The 19,388-nt window shown below is 43.5% G+C and overlaps 1 protein-coding gene across 3 annotated transcripts in view; it reads left to right on the top strand.

The window, feature by feature from the left end:
• Window positions 1–454: 454 nt before the first annotated feature.
• The window catches only part of ACAN (aggrecan), a 116,675-nt gene continuing 97,741 nt past the window's right edge, over window positions 455–19,388 (top strand). For all 3 annotated transcript variants that reach the window (XM_067471457.1, XM_067471456.1, XM_060755175.2), the window contains exon 1: window positions 455–952. The gene's annotated coding sequence lies outside the window, so the exon portion shown is untranslated. The remainder of the gene's footprint in view (window positions 953–19,388) is intronic.

Below are 19,388 nucleotides of genomic sequence, written 5' to 3'. Positions count from 1 at the left end.
CTTTCTTCCTCCTCCTCCTCCTCTCCTTTTCCCTTTAGCTTTCCTTGCCTGATCCTCTATCTAAGGATGCTCTGAATATTTATTCTGACAGTTTCCTAGCCAGCCTGCAGCATTATTGACTGCATTGCAGGCAACCTCCTTTCCCTCTCCTTCATCCTCGCCCACCCTTCTTGCCTACAGACTTTAATTAGTTTTATCTCCACTTTATTTTTATGCAAACCATTTGAACCGGGTCCCAGTATACTGTTTCTTCCTTTCGCACACTTGTGGTGCCCTGTCTCAGCAGTTTCCAAATCCGTGTTGTGTATGTGTGTGGGTTTTTAAAAGACCCTCTTCTGTAGGAGTTTCAACCGGCCGGCCGGCCTTTCTTTCCATCTCCCAAGAGGTGCAGCTTCCCCCTTCTCTCTCTGACACCCCCCCCCCCCCCGTCCCTACCTCTCCCTCCCCTTCCCCAACTCATGTCTTATTTTTCCTGGATTCCTGCCTACCTTGACTCAAAGTTTCATAGGACGATTCAACGCCCTTAGCAATCTGCCAGCTATAGCAAGAGGTATCTAAGGAGGCACAGGAGGCGCCTGAAGGTCTCTTTTTTTTACACTCAGTAGCAGCTCAACTGGACTGTGGCTGGAAACTCTCCCCTCTGTTCTCTCTGGCTCCCTTTCTGACTCCAAGTCAACCCTCCTGCTGCTCCTGCTGCCACTGACTCAACTGAACCTGAGATACCAAATACCAGGACTTCTGATTTAGTTCTGGGGCTGGGGTGGGAAATAAACCAAGGAGAAAGGGGGGGAAACACCCACCAAACAAAAGCAGGGATTCCCATCTGGAGGCTGCGGAGACGTCCTGCAAGGGTTCCAGAAGTTGGGACTTCTTCCGAAACACACTCGCTGAGACATCGTTCTGCTCGGTTAGGTATATGGGACTTAACTTCTTCAAGCACTGAATTCTAAAGGTAAGGCTGGATTTATTTCCTTCCCTAATTTTGGATTTTCTTAATTCATTGGGTGGATTACTTTCACCTGTGGTTCAAAGGTGTACTTCAAAAGGCTAGAGCAGACATGGGCAAAGTTGGGTCCTCCAGGTGTTTTGGACTTCAACTCCCACCATTCCTAACAGCCTCAGGCCCCTTCCTTTGACCCCTCAGCCGCTTAAGCGGCTGAGGGGTCAAAGGAAGGGGCCTGAGGCTGTTAGGAATGGTGGGAGTTGAAGTCCAAAACACCTGGAGGACCCAACTTTGCCAATGCCTGGATTGTTGCCTTCTTCCCCTTCCTACAAGTTGCCTGGTGATCCTTTTCCACTTTTGGAATCAGGATGCTAGAACACATGGATCCTTGGTTAGTTGCAGCAAAGTGATGCTTAACGATGGTGGGAAGGATGATGGGTTGAAGTCCAAAACACTTGGAGAGCCCAAGTTTGGCCATACCTGGAACAGAGGCAACTGTATTGCTGCCTTCTTTCCCTTCCTACAGGTTGCCTGGAGATCCTCTTCCACTGTTGGAAGAAGGATGCTAGAAGAGATGACTCCTCAGTGAGATGCAGCCAAGTGATGCTTAATGATGGTGGGAAAGATGATGGGTTGAGGTCCAAAACACTTGGAGAGCCCAAGTTTGGCCATACCTGGAATAGAGGCAACTGTATTGCTGCCTTCTTCCCCTTCCTACAGGTTGCCTGGAAATCCTCTTCCACTGTTGGAAGAAGGATGCTAGAAGAGATGACTCCTCAGTGAGATGCAGCCAAGTGATGCTTAATGATGGTGGGAAAGATGATGGGTTGAGGTCCAAAACATTGGAGAGCCCAAGTTTGACCATACCTGGAAAAGAGGCAACTGTATTGCTGCCTTCTTCCCCTTCCTACAGGTTGCCTGGAGATCTTTTTTCACTGTTGGATGATAGAACAGATGTTGGTCAGATGCAGCCTAGTGATACTTAGGGATGGTGGGAAGGATGATGGGTTGAAGTCCAAAACACTTGGAGAGCCCAAGTTTGGCCATACCTGGAATAGAGGCAACTGTATTGCTGCCTTCTTCCCCTTCCTACAGGTTGCCTGGAAATCCTCTTCCACTGTTGGAAGAAGGATGCTAGAAGAGATGACTCCTCAGTGAGATGCAGCCAAGTGATGCTTAATGATGGTGGGAAAGATGATGGGTTGAGGTCCAAAACATTGGAGAGCCCAAGTTTGACCATACCTGGAATAGAGGCAGTTGTATTGCTGCCTTCTTCCCCTTCCTACAGGTTGCCTGGAGATCTTTTTCCACTGTGGCATGCTAGAACAGATGGATCCTTGGTCAGATGCAGCCAAGTGATCCTTAAGGATGGTGGGAAGGATAATGGGTTGAAGTCCAAAATATCTGGAGAGCCCAAGTCTGACCATACCTGGAAAAGAGGCAACTGTATTGTTGCCTTCTTCCCCTTCCTACAGGTTGCCTGGAGATCATTTTCTACTGTTGGAAGCAGGATGCTAGAACAAATTGACCCTTGGTCAGATACAGCAAAGTGATGCTTAGCAGTGGTGGGAAGGATGATGGGGTTGAAGTCCAAAACACTTGGAGAGCCTAAGTTTGTCCATGCCTGGAATAGAGGCAGTTGTATTGCTGCCCTCTTCCCCTTCCTACAGGTTGCCTGGAGATCTTTTTCCACTGTTGCATGCTAGAACAGATGGATCCTTGGTCAGATGCAGCCAAGTGATCCTTAAGGATGGTGGGAAGCCCAAGTTTGTCCATGCCTGGAATAGAGGCAGCTGGATTGTTGCCTTCTTCCTACAGGTTGCCTGGAGATCCTTTTCCACTGTTGGAAGCAGGATGCTAGAACAGATGGATCCTTGGTCAGATGCAGCCAAGTGATGCTTATGCTTAATGATGGTGGGAAATATGATGGGGTTGAAGTCCAAAACCCCTGGAGAGCCCAAGTTTGGCCATACCTGGAATAGAGGCAGTTGTATTGCTGCCTTCTTCCCCTTCCTACAGGTTGCCTGGAGATCCTTTTCCACTGTTGGTAGAACAGATGGATCCTTGGTCAGATGCAGCAAAGTGATGCTTAACGACGGTGGGAAGGATGGTGGGTTGAAGTCCAAAACACTTGAAGAGCCCAAGTTTGACCATACCTGGAATAAAGGCAGTTGTATTGCTGCCTTCTTCCCCTTCCTACAGGTTGCCTGGAGATCTTTTTCCACTGTTGCATGCTAGAACAGATGGATCCTTGGTCAGATGCAGCCAAGTGATGCTTAATGATGGTGGGAAGGATAATGGGTTGAAGTCCAAAATACCTGGAGAGCCCAAGTTTGTCCATGCCTGGAATAGAGGCAGTTGTATTGCTGCCTTCTTCCCTTTCCTACAGGTTGCCTGGAGATCATTTTCCACTATTGGAAGCAGGATGCTAGAACAGATGGACCCTTGGTCAGATACAGCAAAGTGATGCTTAGCAGTGGTGGGAAGGATGATGGGGTTGAAGTCCAAAACACTTGGAGAGCCTAAGTTTGTCCATGCCTGGAACAGAGGCAGTTGTATTGCTGCCTTCTTCCCCTTCCTACAGGTTGCCTGGAGATCTTTTTCCACTGTCGCATGCTAGAACAGATGGATCCTTGGTCAGATGCAGCCAAGTGATCCTTAAGGATGGTGGGAAGGATAATGGGTTGAAGACCAAAATACCTGGAGAGCCCAAGTTTGTCCATGCCTGGAATAGAGGCAGCTGGATTGTTGCCTTCTTCCTACAGGTTGCCTGGAGATCCTTTTCCACTGTTTTCCACTGTTGGAGATCCTTTTCCACTGTTGGAAGCAGGATGCTAGAACAGATGGATCCTTGGTCAGATGCAGCCAAGTGATGCTTATGCTTAATGATGGTGGGAAATATGATGGGGTTGAAGTCCAAAACCCTTGGAGAGCCCAAGTTTGGCCATACCTGGAATAGAGGCAGTTGTATTGCTGCCTTCTTTCCCTTCCTACAGGTTGCCTGGAGATCTTTTTCCACAGTTGCATTCTAGAACAGATGTTGGTCAGATGCAGCCAAGTGATCCTTAATGATGGCAGGAAATATGATGGGGTTGAAGTCCAAAATGCTTGGAGAGCCCAAGTTTGTCCATGCCTGGAATAGAGGCAGTTGTATTGCTGCCTTCTTCCCTTTCCTACAGGTTGCCTGGAGATCCGTTTCCACTGTTGGAAGCAGGATGCTAGAACAGATGGATCCTTGGTCAGATGCAGCCAAGTGATGCTTAATGATGGTGGGAAGGATGATGGGTTTCCTCTTTGTAACTTTGATTGCATCCCTGATAGAAAACTTTGATTTTGTTTGGAGCTAAATAGCTAGGATCAGCAGGCGATGCACAGCACATCTCACCACTAATCCTTTCTATTGACACTTCTGATCCATGTTGTTAGGAGCAAGATATTGTCCTGTCTACATGGTTTTAATGAAAGTTTATCTGAATGGGGCCTTGGTGGCACAGCGGGTTAAAATGCTGAGCTGCTGAACTTGCTGACTGGAAGGTCGGTGTTTGAATCCGCGGGACGGGTAAACTCCCGTTGTTAGCCCCAGCTTCTACCAACCTAGCAGTTCAAAAAACATGCAAATATGAGCAGATAAATAGGTACCACTCCAGCAGGAAGGTAACGACACTCCATGCATTTCTCAACCTGGGGGTTGGGACCCCTGGGGGGTCATGAGGGGTTGTCAGAGGGTTCACCAAAGACCATCAGTAAACACAGTATTTGGTGTTGGTCATTTGGGAGTTATAGTTGCTGGGATTTATAGTTTACCTACGATCATAGAGCATTCTGAATTCTATCAACGATGAAATTGAACCAAACATGGCAAGCAGAACTCCCACGACCAACAGAAAATACTGGAAGGGTTTGGTGGGCATTGACCTTGAGTTTGGGAGTTGTAGTTCACCTACATCTAGAGAGCATTGTGGACTCAAACAATGATGGATCTGGACCAAACCTGGCATAAATACTCAATATGCCCAAGTGTGAACACAGATGGAATTTGGGGGAAATAGACCTTGACATTTGGGATTTGTAGTCACTGAGATTCACCGTTCACCTACAATCAAAGATCATTCTGAACCCCAACGATAGAATTGGCCTCAACTTCCCACACAAAACCCCCATGACCAACAGAAAATACTGTATTGTCGAAGGCTTTCATGGCTGGAATCACTAAGTTCTTGTGGGCTTTTTTCGGGCTATATGGCCATATTCTAGAGGCATTTCTCCTGACGTTTCGCCTGCATCTATGGCAAGCATCCTCAGAGGTGAGAAAATACTGTGTTTTCTGGTGGTCTTTGGTGACCCTTATGACACCCCCTCATGACCCCCCTCCCCAGGGAACCCAACACTCAGGTTGAGAAATGCTGCCTTAAGGCCATTTAGTCCAACTCCCTTCACCAGGGCAAGAAAACATAATCAAAGCCCTCCTGACAAAGAGCCATCCAGCCATAGATATAGTGAGATATATATGATTCACACCCACACATATACGTATATGTCTTTGACAAATATAGTATCATAGATTTGAAAGGGACTCCTAAAGAAGGACAACTAGGCCACAGCAATGCATGGCAGGGGGTGGCTAGTATCATAATGAATTGGTGTTACTTATGTAAAATGGCAAAATCAAGCTTTGCTTTTTGGTTTTTTTGCTGGGAGCAATACTTTCCAGCAGTGGATGGTTGGAACCGCGGATACAGAATCCGGGGAGGTGCAAGGATGGGAACAGAGATGGATTTGGGCAAAGAGAACAGCTGCTTCCAAGGTGCCTCAACAAAGAGAACTCGTGTATTCATTTGAATATGGAAACTGTCAAGTTGGCAGATCTGTGCCTGTTCAGAAGCCTGCCCGTCCTGAGGCATCCCAAGGAAGCAAAGTCAGCACGATGAGACTTGCTTCCATAATTTGAACTTAGATATAAGAGCGCACGTTTTATCTAACTGCATTATTCATGAGTTGTCTGTGGATCAACCTTTGCCTTGAATGGATTTGCACCCCATTAGCATCTTTCAGACACCATCTACACTGCCATATGAAATCTGGATTATCTGCTTTGAACTGGATTATATGCCAGTGTAGACTCAGGATGGATCAACATTATCTGTTTTGAACTGGATTATAAGGAGCCAGATCTACACTGGCCTATAAAATCCAGATTATCTGATTTGAACTGGGCTACAGGGCAGTGTAGACTCAGGTAATCCAGTTCACAAGTGATAATGTGGGTTATTAGATCCGATAATCTGGAGCATATGGCAGTGTATATCCAGCCTCATATAATCCAGTTCAAAGCAGACAATCTGGATTATCTGATTTGATAATCAGGATTATACAGTATAGCAGTGTAGATCCAGCCTCATATAATCCAGTTCAAAGCAGATAATGTGGATTACCTGATTTGAAAATCTGGATTATATAAGACTGTAGATCTAGCCCCATATAATTCAGTTCAAAGGAGACAATCTGGATTATCTGATTTGATAATCAGGATTATATAGCAGTGTACATCCAGCCTCATATAATTCAGTTCAAAGCAGATAATGTGGATTATCTGATTTGAAAATCTGGATTATATAACACTGTAGATCCAGCCTCATATAATCCTGTTCAATGCAGATACTCTGAATTATCTGATTTGATAATCTGGATTATATGGCAGTGAAGATCCAGCCACTGGCTTTCCCAAAAAAATTGTGATTGCATTTATTTATTTATTATTTATATTTATTTATTTACAACATTTCTACCCCGCCCTTCTCAACCCCCGGATTAAAAACAGTAACATTAATGTATTGTTGAAGGCTTTCATGGCTGGAATCACTGGGTTGTTGTAGTTTTTTCCGGACGATATGGCCATGTTCTAGAGGCATTCTCTCCTAACGTTTCGCCTGCATCTGTGGCAAGCATCCTCAAAGATAGTGAGAGAATGCCTCTAGAACATGGCCATATAGCCTGAAAAAAACCTACAAGAACCCAGTAACATTAATTATAATCACATAATAATCTCGCTGGCAAGCGAATTTCACAAGCAGGGGGTCACCACCGAGAAGGCCCTGTCCCTTGTCCCACCAGACGTGTTTGTGAGGCTGGTGGGACCGAGAGCGGGGCCTCCCCAGTAGATCTCAAATTACAAGGTGGAGCGTAGAGGGAGATACATTCAGACAAGTAAACTGGGCCAGAGCCATATGAGCTTTTCCAAATTTTTCCACATGTGAAGCTGAGAAATCACAGTTGGCCCAGGGCTATTCATAGGACATCTGAGGTAGAAAGATAATTTCAACCAACCTGGACACAGCATTTTATTTGAGAACACAGAAATGCTGGACTACTTTCACAACCACCATGTCAGGCTACACAGAGAAGCCATTGAAATCCACAAGAAGCATGTGGAGAATTTCAACAGAAAGGAGGAAACCATGCAAATGAACAAAATCTGGCTACCAGTATTAAAAAAAAACTCTAAAATTAAAACAGCAAAACAGCAGAGAGGAAACAAACAAGGACATCTAATCACCTCTCAACAAAAGATTGCTCCAGGCACTGCAAGGCTATCAAATGCTAATCAAGGTGGTCAGTTGAAACATTCATTCCACAGATATATAAACCCCTTTTCCTAGTTCCAACAGACCTCACTACCTCTGAGGATGCTTGCCATAGATGCAGGTGAAATGTCAGGAGAGAATGCCTCTAGACCATGGCCATATAGCCCGAAAAAACCTACAACAACCCAGTGATTCCAGCCATGAAAGCCTTCGACAACAGACCTCACTACCTCTGAGGATGCTTGCCATAGATGCAGGCGAAACGTCAGAAGAGAATGCCTCTAGACCATGGCCATATAGCCCGAAAAAACCTACAACAACCCAGTGATTCCAGCCATGAAAGCCTTCGACAACAGACCCCACAACCTCTGAGGATGCTTGCCATAGATGCAGGCGAAACGTCAGGAGAGAATGCCTCTGGAACATGGCCATATAGCCCGAAAAAACCTACAACAACCCAGTGATTCCGGCCATGAAAGCCTTCGACTATACAAATCCAATTCGGTTTCATCCCTCTGTCCCTTCAACCACATGGAGTCTCTTGGCCAAAAGTGACTCATACCAAGCATGGTGCTGATATGAAATGGCAAAAATTATAGATTTGTGAATCATGTCTTTACAAAGCATTCTGTCGACCTCAAATCACAGAGTGAGATGCAAAGAGTCACCATAATGGAAACCCAGGATTATTCATTGTGCGCTTCTTTGATGCCACTTTTTTTTGGCCACAATCTGCAAATTACTTCCATCCACTAAATAGTTGGTGAGCTCAGTGAATATATATATTACTAATGGGTAAATGAGTGAGTCAAGAGGTGGAGAGAGATTTGTTCCTACTTTTCTGTACAAAGTTTGTGGAAGACATAGATTTGGGTTATCTAACCACAATTTATAGCTGCGAAAAGTTGGCTTTGAGTCTTGGATAGTTTGTCACAAGTTTCTGTAGTCACTTGGCAAATTGGTGGTCTTTGAACATCCCCGGGATCTGCTTAGAATCACTAAAGAACGTCCTGCTTTTTCAGTGAATACTCAGAAAAAAGTGCATTTTGCCAGGCTGTGGTTTAATTTTGAAGAGCAAGTGGCATTTGTTCGCGGAGGGAGACTGCTTTCTCAAGCCCTTCATTACTCCTGAAAGCTTTATTTTCTTTTCAGCCGAATGCCAAAACCTCCATCATGTAACCAGCGAGAAAGAAAGCGTTCTGCAGAAAGGAGCAGGGAATGCAAATCCTGGCTTTGTAGTTTCTAGCATTATATATTGATCTATTTCGATGAGACTTCTTTCAAGATGTGTAGAATCAAAAGTCACTGGAAAATAAATGTGCTTTTTGAAGAGAAGCAAGAGATAAAATCACCGCTGGGGTGTTCAAGTTATTTTTCTTGCGACACACACTTAAATAAATAATTATCAAAATAGCATTTACTAGGAAAATAATAATAATAATAATAATAATAATAATAATAACACTGTTCAACGGAGAAAAGGTTGCAGGCCTGAAAATAGTTGTTCTTTTATGATTTTGGGGTGCTGAAAACGAAAATGACATTTAAAAATGTATATTGGCTCTAGTTTTTATGATATAAGCAATCACGTGATCACTTATGGCTGAAAAAATGCATGTTGCGACTTACACTTTGGAAGATTCTAGAATATTCTAGAAAGTTTGATGATGCAGTATTAGTGCCGTGTGCAAAAGCCAGAAAGCCCTATCTAAGGCCAGACTTTTGACCGGTGAGGGTCAGTCAGTTGAAGACTGAGACAGTCTCGTTAAACATCGTTTGACATTGTTCTTTGTACTGTAGTGATGCCTCCTCGCACGTGTGTAAATAAAGCGCGGTGGAAAAAAGAGATCAAGACCAATGGACTCCGTCAATGCTGTCAGACTCCTGCTGGAGCATTGCAAGAGGGAATCCTTTCCTTGAATACCAAAGAAAAGTCAAGAGAAGCAAACAGGAGATAAACTCAAGTCACGATTAAAGCAACATTTAAACCTTCAGACTTTTCAACTGCATTTGGCCTACTCATATAGTTTCTTGCTGCACAAACGTAAACAATAGACTAATTAAATAAATATTTCTCATGTATAAACTATGGGCAATATAATTTGACTAACATTTAGTAAATATTCACGATTTATATACATGCAGTAAGGTTAGGCGCATTATCATAATATTAACAAATTACCTATTGTGGAGAAAATTGAAATAGCTGTTGCATAAAAACCAGAGCCAATTAACACATTTAATTATTATATTTGAATTCAGCATGTTAAATTTATTAAGAAACGGCACATTTCGTTTCCGAAACTGAGAAAAACTGAAAATTTGTAGAACAGTGTAATAAGACTTTATTTGTACCCCGCTACCATCTCCCGAGGGACTCGATGCGGCTTACATGAGGCCGAGCCCACAATACAACAATAACAATAACAGCAATAATACAAAAACAATACAAAACTCATAGCAAAATAAGCAAAAACAATAACAATTACATGACGCATTTAAAAAAACCAATGGCTGGGCCAAATGTAATAATTAATTTTTTAAAAAAATAATGCTGGGCATGAACAGGTAACATGTAATTGGAATAAAGGTTTTGGAGAGGGAGGAAATGTGCAGACAATCCAAAATCATTGTTAAAGTGCGTTTGAGGACATATTGATGGGGGTTTCCTTATTCTGGAAAGGCACACTGAAACAGCCACATTTTCAGGCTCCTCCTAAAGACTGCCAGAGTTGGGGCTTGTCTAATATCCCTGGGGAGTGAATTCCAGAGTTGAGGGGCCACCACCAAGAAGGCCCTGTCCCTCGTCCCCACCAATTGCGCTTGCGATGGAGGTGGAAGCGTGAGCAGGGCCTCTCCAGATGATCGAAGAGATCGTGTGGGTTCGTACACAGAGATGCGGTCACACAGGTAGGTGGGTCCCAAACCATTTAGGGCTTTGTAGGTGAGCACCTCCACCTTGAATTGGGACCGGTAAATGAACGGCAGCCAATGAAGCTCCTTAAACAGGAGGGTTGACCGCTCCCTGTAAGGAGCTCCAGGTAAAGCTAAGGTCAGGTAAAGGTGTCTAAGGTAAAGGTTTTCTCTTTTGACATTAAGTCCAATCGTGTCCGACTCTGGGAGTTGGTGCTCATCTCCATTTCTAAGCTAAAGAGCCGGTGTTGTCCATAGACACCTTCAAGATAATGTGGCCAGCATGATGGCATGGAGCACTGTTACCTTCCCACCGGAGCAGTACCTATTGATCTACTCACATTTGCATGTTTTCAAACTGCTAGGTTGGCAGAAGCTGGGGCTGACAGTGGAAGCTCACGCCGCTCCCCAGATTCGAACCTGCAACCTTTCGGTCAGCAAGTTTAGCAGCTCAGCGGTTTAACCCACAGTGCCATCGTGGGCTCCAAAAATGTCTACCATAATGATAACAGTGAAGCCTATGTTACTGAGAGAGGGGTGTATCTAGAACAGGCATGGGCAAACTTCGGCCCTTTGGGTGTTTTGACCTACTGTTAGGAATTGTGGGAGTTGTAGTTCAAAACACCCGGAGGGCCGAAGTTTGCCCATACCTGCTCTAGAGACAAAACTTTATATCATTGTATGTCTGTCTCAGGCCCCTTCTGCACTGACGTTTAGTCCAATATATGAATATCTGCTTTCAACTGGATTATATGGCACTGTAGACTCATATAATCCCATTCAAAGTAGATCATCTGGGATCAGATACTGGATTATAGGCCAGTATAGATCCAGCCTCCACGGAGTCTCAGCTATACTATGGCTAGATCTACATTGCCATATCATCCAGATTATCACATCATATAATCCAAATTGCTTTGAAGTAAATTATATGAGTCTACACTAACATATAATACAGTATCTGATCCCAGATTTTTTTTCCCCATGTCAGGAGCGACTTGAGAAACTGCAAGTCGCTTCTGGTGTGAGAGATTTGGCTGTTTGCAAGGATGTTTCCTAGGGGACGCTCAGATGATTTACTATCCTTTTGGAAGCTTCTCTTGTGTCCCCGCATGGGAAGCTGGAGCTGACAGATGGGAGCTCACCCCGCTGCCCGGATTCGAACCACCAACCTTTTGGTCAGCAGTCCTGCCAGCACAAGGGTTTAACCCATTGCGCTACCAGGGGCTCCTTTGATCCCAGATTATCTTTATATTGATTGGTAGTTTTGCCTCAGTTGAGGAAGAATACTAAGAAGGAGAAACTTACTTATATTTCACTTTGCACATGTAAATTGAATGTAACACCCACTCTTGCCTTTCTTTCTTTCTTGCTTTCTTTTTCTTTCTTTCTTTTTGATGATGCATTAGTGGCCAGTCTCCTTTATTGGCTTTTAATAGTTACTACTCCAACCAATATAGATCATGGAAAACCATTTCCATGACCAAAGATCCTCTGAGAAATCATGATATATTAAGGGAACCATTTCAGTCTTTATAAGGAAGTATGCTTGCCAGCGTCACTTAGGTAGTGATTTGTGTTATTATTATTGCTGGACTGGGTACCAGTATCTTGTGAACCGCTCTTCTAAAAATGCTTCCATGAGAGATATCATCTGTCATGTTAATGGGGCCAAGAGTTTGCATGTTGTTGTTCATTCGTTCAGTCATCTCCAACTCTTCGTGACCTCCTGGACCAGCCCACGCCAGAGCTCCCTGTCGGCCGTCACCACCCCCAGCTCCTTCAAGGTCAGTCCAGTCCCTTCAAGGATGCCATCCATCCATCTCGCCCTTGGTCGGCCCCTCTTCCTTTTTGCTTCCATTTCCCCCAGCATCATCGTCTTCTCCAAGCTTTCCTTCTCATGATGTGGCCAAAGGACTTCCACTTTGTCTCTCGTCTCCTTCCCTCCAATGAGCAGTCGGGCTTTCTTTCCTGGAGGATGGACTGGTTGGATCTTCTCGCAGTCCAAGGCACTCTCAGAACTTTCCTCCAACACCAAAGTTTGCATATTTTGTGGGAAAATACAAAACAAAAGGCCTGGTTTTCAGTATTGCTTGGCACGGGGCATAGAAGGCAGCTAACATGTTTTCAAGGCACAGTCTGTTGTGTTCTGATGTTAAATTGTATCAGGTTATGGTTAATCCAGAGAACTGCAGATTGCTCAGAATTGTTGGGCCTGCCAGTGCTATAATCGCATGTGAAAGAGAATATGACTTCTGCATTTTAATAGTTATTAGCTTAGTTATTGTTATTATTATTATTATTATTATTATTATTATTATTATTTGAAACACAACAAGATGAGTCCACAGCAGACAAGATCACACTGCTGGCTGTTGAATTGGATTGCACGTTGGACACTTCTCAAGTGTCTAGGACTGTGTGATGTATCGGCGAATAATGTGTGCAGATCCCAGCAAGGTGGCTTTTGCAGCTGGCAGATGGTAATTTTGTCAGCGCCGATTGTGTTTAAGTGCAGGCCAAGGTCTTTAGGCACTACACCCAGTGTGCTGATCACCACTGGGACCACCTTGACTGGTTTGTGCCAGAGTCTTTGCAGTTCGATCTTTAAATCTTCATATCATGTCAGCTTTTCCAGTTGTTTCTCTTCAATCCTGCTGTCACCTGGGATTCGGAAGTCCCAGAGTAGCTTGACGTGTTCATTCTCTGGTTTATGATCCCACCAGTTCTTTGTCGCAGGCAGATGGTCTTTGTGGCTCAAGTTCCAATTAATCATCTGAGCAATGTTGTTGTGCCTCTGCTTGGAGTCTGTCTGCAAGATCTTCTTGCAGCAGCTGAGGATGGGATCTATTGTTTCATCTGCTTCCTTGCAGAGTCTACACTTGGGATCTGTCATCTGCTTTTCAATTCTGGCTTGGATGGCCTTGGTTCGAATGGCTTGTTCTTGGGCTGCCAGAATCAGGCCCTCCTTTGTCTCCTTTTTCAGAGTCCCATTTGTGAGCCACATCCATGTTTTTACTTTGTCAATTTGGCTCTCAATTTTTCCCAGGAACTATCCATGGAGAGCCTTCTTTCGCCAGTTTTCTCTTGTGCTCTGGATTGTGTTTTGACGGTATTCACTCTTTGTCTTTTGCACTTGAAGCAGTTTACTACTCTTGACTTCCCTCAATTTTGGTTCTTGACTGCCTTTTACATAATCTGCCAGTGCATATTTCTCTTCTTCTACCATTTGTTTCACTTGCAGAAGCCCTCTGCCTCCCGATTTTCTATTATTATTATCATTATTATCATCATCATCATCACCACCACCACCACCACCACCACTGCCACCACTTTATTTATATTCCGTGGATTACAGTGTAAACAGATACCGGCAAACATTCAATACCTTGTTACAATACGATGAGACACACAAGCACAAACAAAGGCAAAGGCTTCTCCTTTCATTTCTGGCTCTTTTTTTGAGGCGGTGCTCATCTCTGGTCCTGGGGAGGTGTTATTCTCCATTTCCAAGCCAGTGAGCCTTCGTTGTCACCTGGTCATGTGGCCAGCAAGTCTGCTTGGAGCATCTTTTGCCTTTTCCCGCTGAAGCAGTACCTATTTATCTACTCACATTTGCATGTTTTCGAACTACTCAGTTGGCTGTTATCTGGGGCTAACAGCTAGGTATACATTTTCTAATGCGACCAATCATAAAATTGCCAAGCCATGAATATTTCTAATTGCCATGAATATTTCTAATGAATGGCATTACAAAACACATACCTGGGCAACGTCAGATACATAAGCTAGGTTATTATTATTTGAAACACAAGATGAGTCCACAGTAAACAAGATCACTCTGCTGGCTGTTGTATTGGTCCACACATCGGACATTTCCCAAGTGTCTAGGACTGTGTGATGTATTGGTGAATAATGCGTGCAGATCCCTGTAAGGTGGCCTTTTGCAGCTGGCAGATGGTAATCTTGTCAGCGCTGATTGTGTTTAAGTGAAAGCCAAGGTCTTGAGGCACTGCACCCAGTGTGCCAATCACCACTAGGACCCCCTTGACTGGCTTGTGCCAGAGATTTTGCAGTTCGGTCTTTAAATCCTCATATTGTGTCATCTTTTCCAGTTATTTCTCTTCAATCCTGCTGTCACCTGGGATTGCAACATCGACAATCCATACTTTGTTTTTTAACATGATCATGAGTTCAGGAGTATTGTACTCCAAAACTCTGTCTGTCTGAATCCGGAATGTTATTGATATTGATGATGATGATGATGATGTTTATTTATGCCACACCTTTTCTCTCCCCAAGGAGACTCAAAGTGGCCCAATAAATGGTTACCTTGATTGAAGCACACTCTTGGCCTCAGAGCAATGTGCAGATAATCCCTTTTTAATCCATTCTTAAATGGTTATCTTGAGCAAATCACACCTTGACTCACACACACTCAGCTACAGTGGAAGTTTTTCATCACCTTTCCTTTTAAAATACATTTTAAAACATTGATTAATTCTCTGACTGTTGGAGACATGCTGGCCATGGCCTTCAAGGGCTGTGGTTTATTGCTTCAAGCTTCACGCCCATCCTTCATGTTTTGCTTCATGCATCATGTTCCAACTGTCCAGGACTCCAAGCCATAGCAATCACTCTGTATAGGACATTAGTGAGTAGAAAGTATGGTCAATATGTCCAATATGTTATGTATATGAATCTCCCCGGGTCTATGTTATGTTTTTTTGATTAGGCACCACTTGACCAGGGACCACTTTGAGCAAGGACCATTCTCCAACATTAGTACCAAAAGGATTACAAATCAGATTTTGGTCAACTTTAGATTTGGTTTGGTTATTTGGGGTGCTGATTCAGAAAATTGCATCAGTTCTGTGATATGTCATATGCTGTCCAGTAGTCGCCATCTACTCACCCACATAAAACCATATTTAATAATCTACAACTTATGTGATAATAGTAACCTGTACCCATCACTGGCCCGGCCTGGTTTTTATTGCGTAATAGTGTAATGTTTTGCTTATGTTTTTAATTTGCTTTGCATAGTATTGTTATTGTTTGCTGTTGTTGTGTTGAGGCCTTGGCCTTGTAAACCACATCGAGTCCTTCGGGAGATGCTAGCGGGGTACAAATAAAGTTTAATAATAATAATAATAATCTTTTGTAGGTTGTTACCCTCTTCCCTCAACGACATCCCAGTTGCCTCGACACTATAAGAGGGTTTCACGAAACCAGACCATATTTATTTATTTATTACTAGCTGTCCCCTGCCACACGTTGCTGTGGCCCAGTCTGTTGATCTGGAAAATAAAGTAACGAGAAAGTGTTGGTTTCTAATATATCTAAACTAATACAATAAGCTTGTGGGTAAACAGTATTTCTTGCTGTTTCTTTGTCAGTGTTGATGTAGAGATTGTCTGGTTTGCGTACTCTGGAAATGCATCGTATAATTGTCCTTCTTCAGGGGTCCCTTTCAAATCTATGATACTATATCTCTCTGTGTGTGAATCATATCTATCTATCTATCTATCTATCTATCTATCTATATCTATGGCTGGATGGCTCTTTGTCAGGAGGGCTTTGATTACCTTTTCTTGCCCTGATGAAGGGAGTTGGATCGGATGGCCTTAAGTATTTTCTGTTGGTCATGGGGGTTCTGTGTGGGAAGTTTGCCCCGATTCTGTCATTCGTGGGGTTCAGAATTATTTATTTATTTCGAGGTTTTATATACCGACCCTCTCACCTTCAAAGAGGGATTCGGACCGGTTCACAACATGTTCACAGAATGCTCTTTGATTGTAGGTGAACTATGAATCCCAGTGACTACAAATCCCAAATGTCAAGGTCTGTTTCCCCCAAACTCCATCTGTGTTCATATTTGGGCATATGAAATATTCGTGCCAAGTTTGGTCCAGATCCACCATTGTTTGAGTCCACAGTGCTCTCTGGGTGTAGGTGATCTACAAGTCCCAAACTCAAGGTCAATGCCCACCAAACTCTTCTAGTGTTTTCTGTTGGTCATGGGAGTCCTGTGTGCCACGTTTGGTTCAATTCCAACATTGGTGGAGTTCAGAGTGCTGTTTGATTGTAGGTGAACTAAAAATCCCAGCAACTACAACTCCCAAATGACAAAATCATAATTTTTTGAGTGATGGTCATCCTTGTATTGTGAGACATTTTGTTGCCAAATTTGGTGTGATTTCGTTCACTGGTTCTTTTGTTTTTAAGGTACTCATTATGCACAGAGCATTTATAGATAGATGATAGATAGATAGATAGATAGATAGATTATTTACGACATTTATATGCTGCCCTTCTCACCCCAAAGGGGACTCAGAACGGCTTACAAGATATATATTTACATTCAATAGATTATATTATTACCATAGTACAATATCCGTATTAAATATTACTATATTGTACTATATCATTATATCGTAATATTATTATTAATATTACATGTAATATATATAATTATAATATCATATTATTATAAGTATTATATTGCATTACATTATAATATTATAAATATTATATGTACATACAATATATTATATTATATTATATTATATTATATTATATTATATTCACTAAACCCCATTTTCCAGCCTCCAACAGACCCCATATTTTCGTTCTTGCAGACCACTGTTGGTCCACGGACCACAGGTTGAGAACCACTGATCTAAAAGTGAAGACAATGCTTGTTATTTTGGTTAATATGTATGTGAAAATAATAATTGTAATAATAAAATTCAAACTGATGTATTTCTGTGAAATATCAGTTTGCTAACTGAGTATCCATGTGCATCACACGCATGAGTATTCGAGGCAAGATGCATTCATTGTCCCACTCAGAGAACTTCGCTGAGACGTTACATCAGAGTAAAGCTTCGGCTATGTATTTCCACTGAAATCTTCTTCCTAGAAAGCTACAGATTTTCTGCAAAGAAACTGGAGCAATTCATCATTAAGCGACAACCACGATGTGACAAATACACTGTGGACAATTTCATCAAAAAGGAAGAAAACCAGACACTGAACAAAATCTGGCTACCAGTATTTTAAAAAAGCTCTAAAATCAGGACAGTAAATAAATAACAACACTCAAAAAATGGGAATTCCAGACAGTAAACAATCAAGGCCAGCTAACACCTCCCAACAAAGGATTCCCCTATGCAGGAAGCAGCCAGACTTTGAAGCTGCAAGGTCATTTAATGCTAATCAAGGTGGCCAATTGCAACATTCATACCTACCTCAAACAGACAAGAGTTCTTTATCCCACCCTAGACATTATTCCAGAGATATATAAACCTCACTTGCCTAGTTTCCAACAGACCTCTCAACCTCTGAGGATATCTGTCATAGATGTGTTTTCTGGGGCTGTATAATCATGTTCCAGAGGCATTCTTTCCTGATGTTTCGGCCACATCTATGGCAGGCATCCTCAGAGGTTGTGAGGTCTTTCCATAGTTTTTCCAATCTCTGTGTGTCTTGGAATAGATTCTCACAACCTCATGACCGGCACCTTGAATTTGGCTCGGCAACTGATCGGCAGCCAATGAAGCTGTTTTAATAGGGGTGTTGATGCTCCCTATGGAGCCCCCGGTGGCGCAGTGGGTTAAAGCACCGAACTGCTGAGCTTGTTGATCGAAAGGTCGCAGGTTCGATTCCGGGGAGCGGCGTGAGCTTCTGCTGTCAGCCCTAGCTTCTGCCAACCTAGCAGTTCGAAAACATGCAAATGTGAGTAGATCAATAGGTACTGCTCCGGCGGGAAGGTAACGGCGCTCCATGCAGTCATGGCGGCCACATGACCTTGCAGGTGTCTACGGACAACGCTGGCTCTTTGACTTAGAAATGGAGATGAGCACCACACCCCAGACTCAGACATGACTGGACTTAATGTCAGGGGACTACCTTTACCTTTATGCTCCCTATAATTTACTCCAGTAAGGAGCCTGGCTGTCGCCCGTTGTACCTGTTGAAAATGCAGCTTGCTGTTTCTAATTAGTTATTCCAACCTTCAACTATTTTACTGTCTTCCCTGTCTCCCCTTCTCTTGCTGTTTCCATTTTTCCCATGTTGGAACGGGCATGCTATTCCAAATCCTGGGGAAACCCAAATACGGTCGGACAAATGCGAGCCCAGGATTTGCATTTCTTCCAGTCTCTTTTATTTCCCCTCTTCACAGGGTGCATACAATATAGGTTTCCTTGGTGCAATGATTTTTTGAAAAACAGAATAATTGGCACAGGCTGGCCTTTATTTCGTGCGACGAAGCGCATTTGTATGCAGCCACGGTCAGCCGTTTGAGCTTCGCCTTCTCATTTGGAAAACCAGCAAAGGCTTTCGTCGGTTACAAAGGAGGCACCTTTTCCTTCTTCTCCTAACCTGCCTGTCCCCCTCCTTGCCTTGAGGAAGGGTGCCTGGCCACCACAGGGTGCCACGTCCCCAAAGCCCGTTGCCTCCTCTCCAGACTTCTCCGCCATTCAACTCCCATGTGTTGAACAAGCTGGCCACTGTACCCTGCTCGCAGCCAACGGCTCAATAGTGGCAACAAAAGCCGTGTTCATCTCAAGGCCTGGACCACATACAGTGCCAGCTTTCAGCTGCTGCCGAACAGCTTGGAACATTCTAGGTCCTTTAAAGAGAGCAAGACGGGAGGGGGGAAGAGAGAGAGAGGGACCAAAGAATTGGGGAAAGAGAGAGAGAGAGAACGAGAGAGAGAGAGGTTATATATTAAATTAGCGTGAGCACCATGCAACAACGGAAACCTTACAGTTTGCTTTTCGAGCGGCTCACTGCCTCCTTGTGAGAGAGCAGAACAGATCGGCCTGTGTGTAAAGCCAGAGGTTCTCCGGTCTCCATCCATCTGTGTGTACAAGGGGTGTGAGTGACTGCCTCTACTCTGGCCTCTCAATAGGCTTACAGTGTCAACGTATAGAAGCTTTTTG

Source organism: Anolis sagrei, chromosome 9, assembly GCF_037176765.1.
Source record: "Anolis sagrei isolate rAnoSag1 chromosome 9, rAnoSag1.mat, whole genome shotgun sequence".
Classification (NCBI taxonomy): Eukaryota; Metazoa; Chordata; class Lepidosauria; order Squamata; family Dactyloidae; genus Anolis; species Anolis sagrei.
The sequence above is the reverse complement of the archived record's forward strand: the minus strand, read 5'-3'. Positions and strand labels throughout refer to the sequence as shown.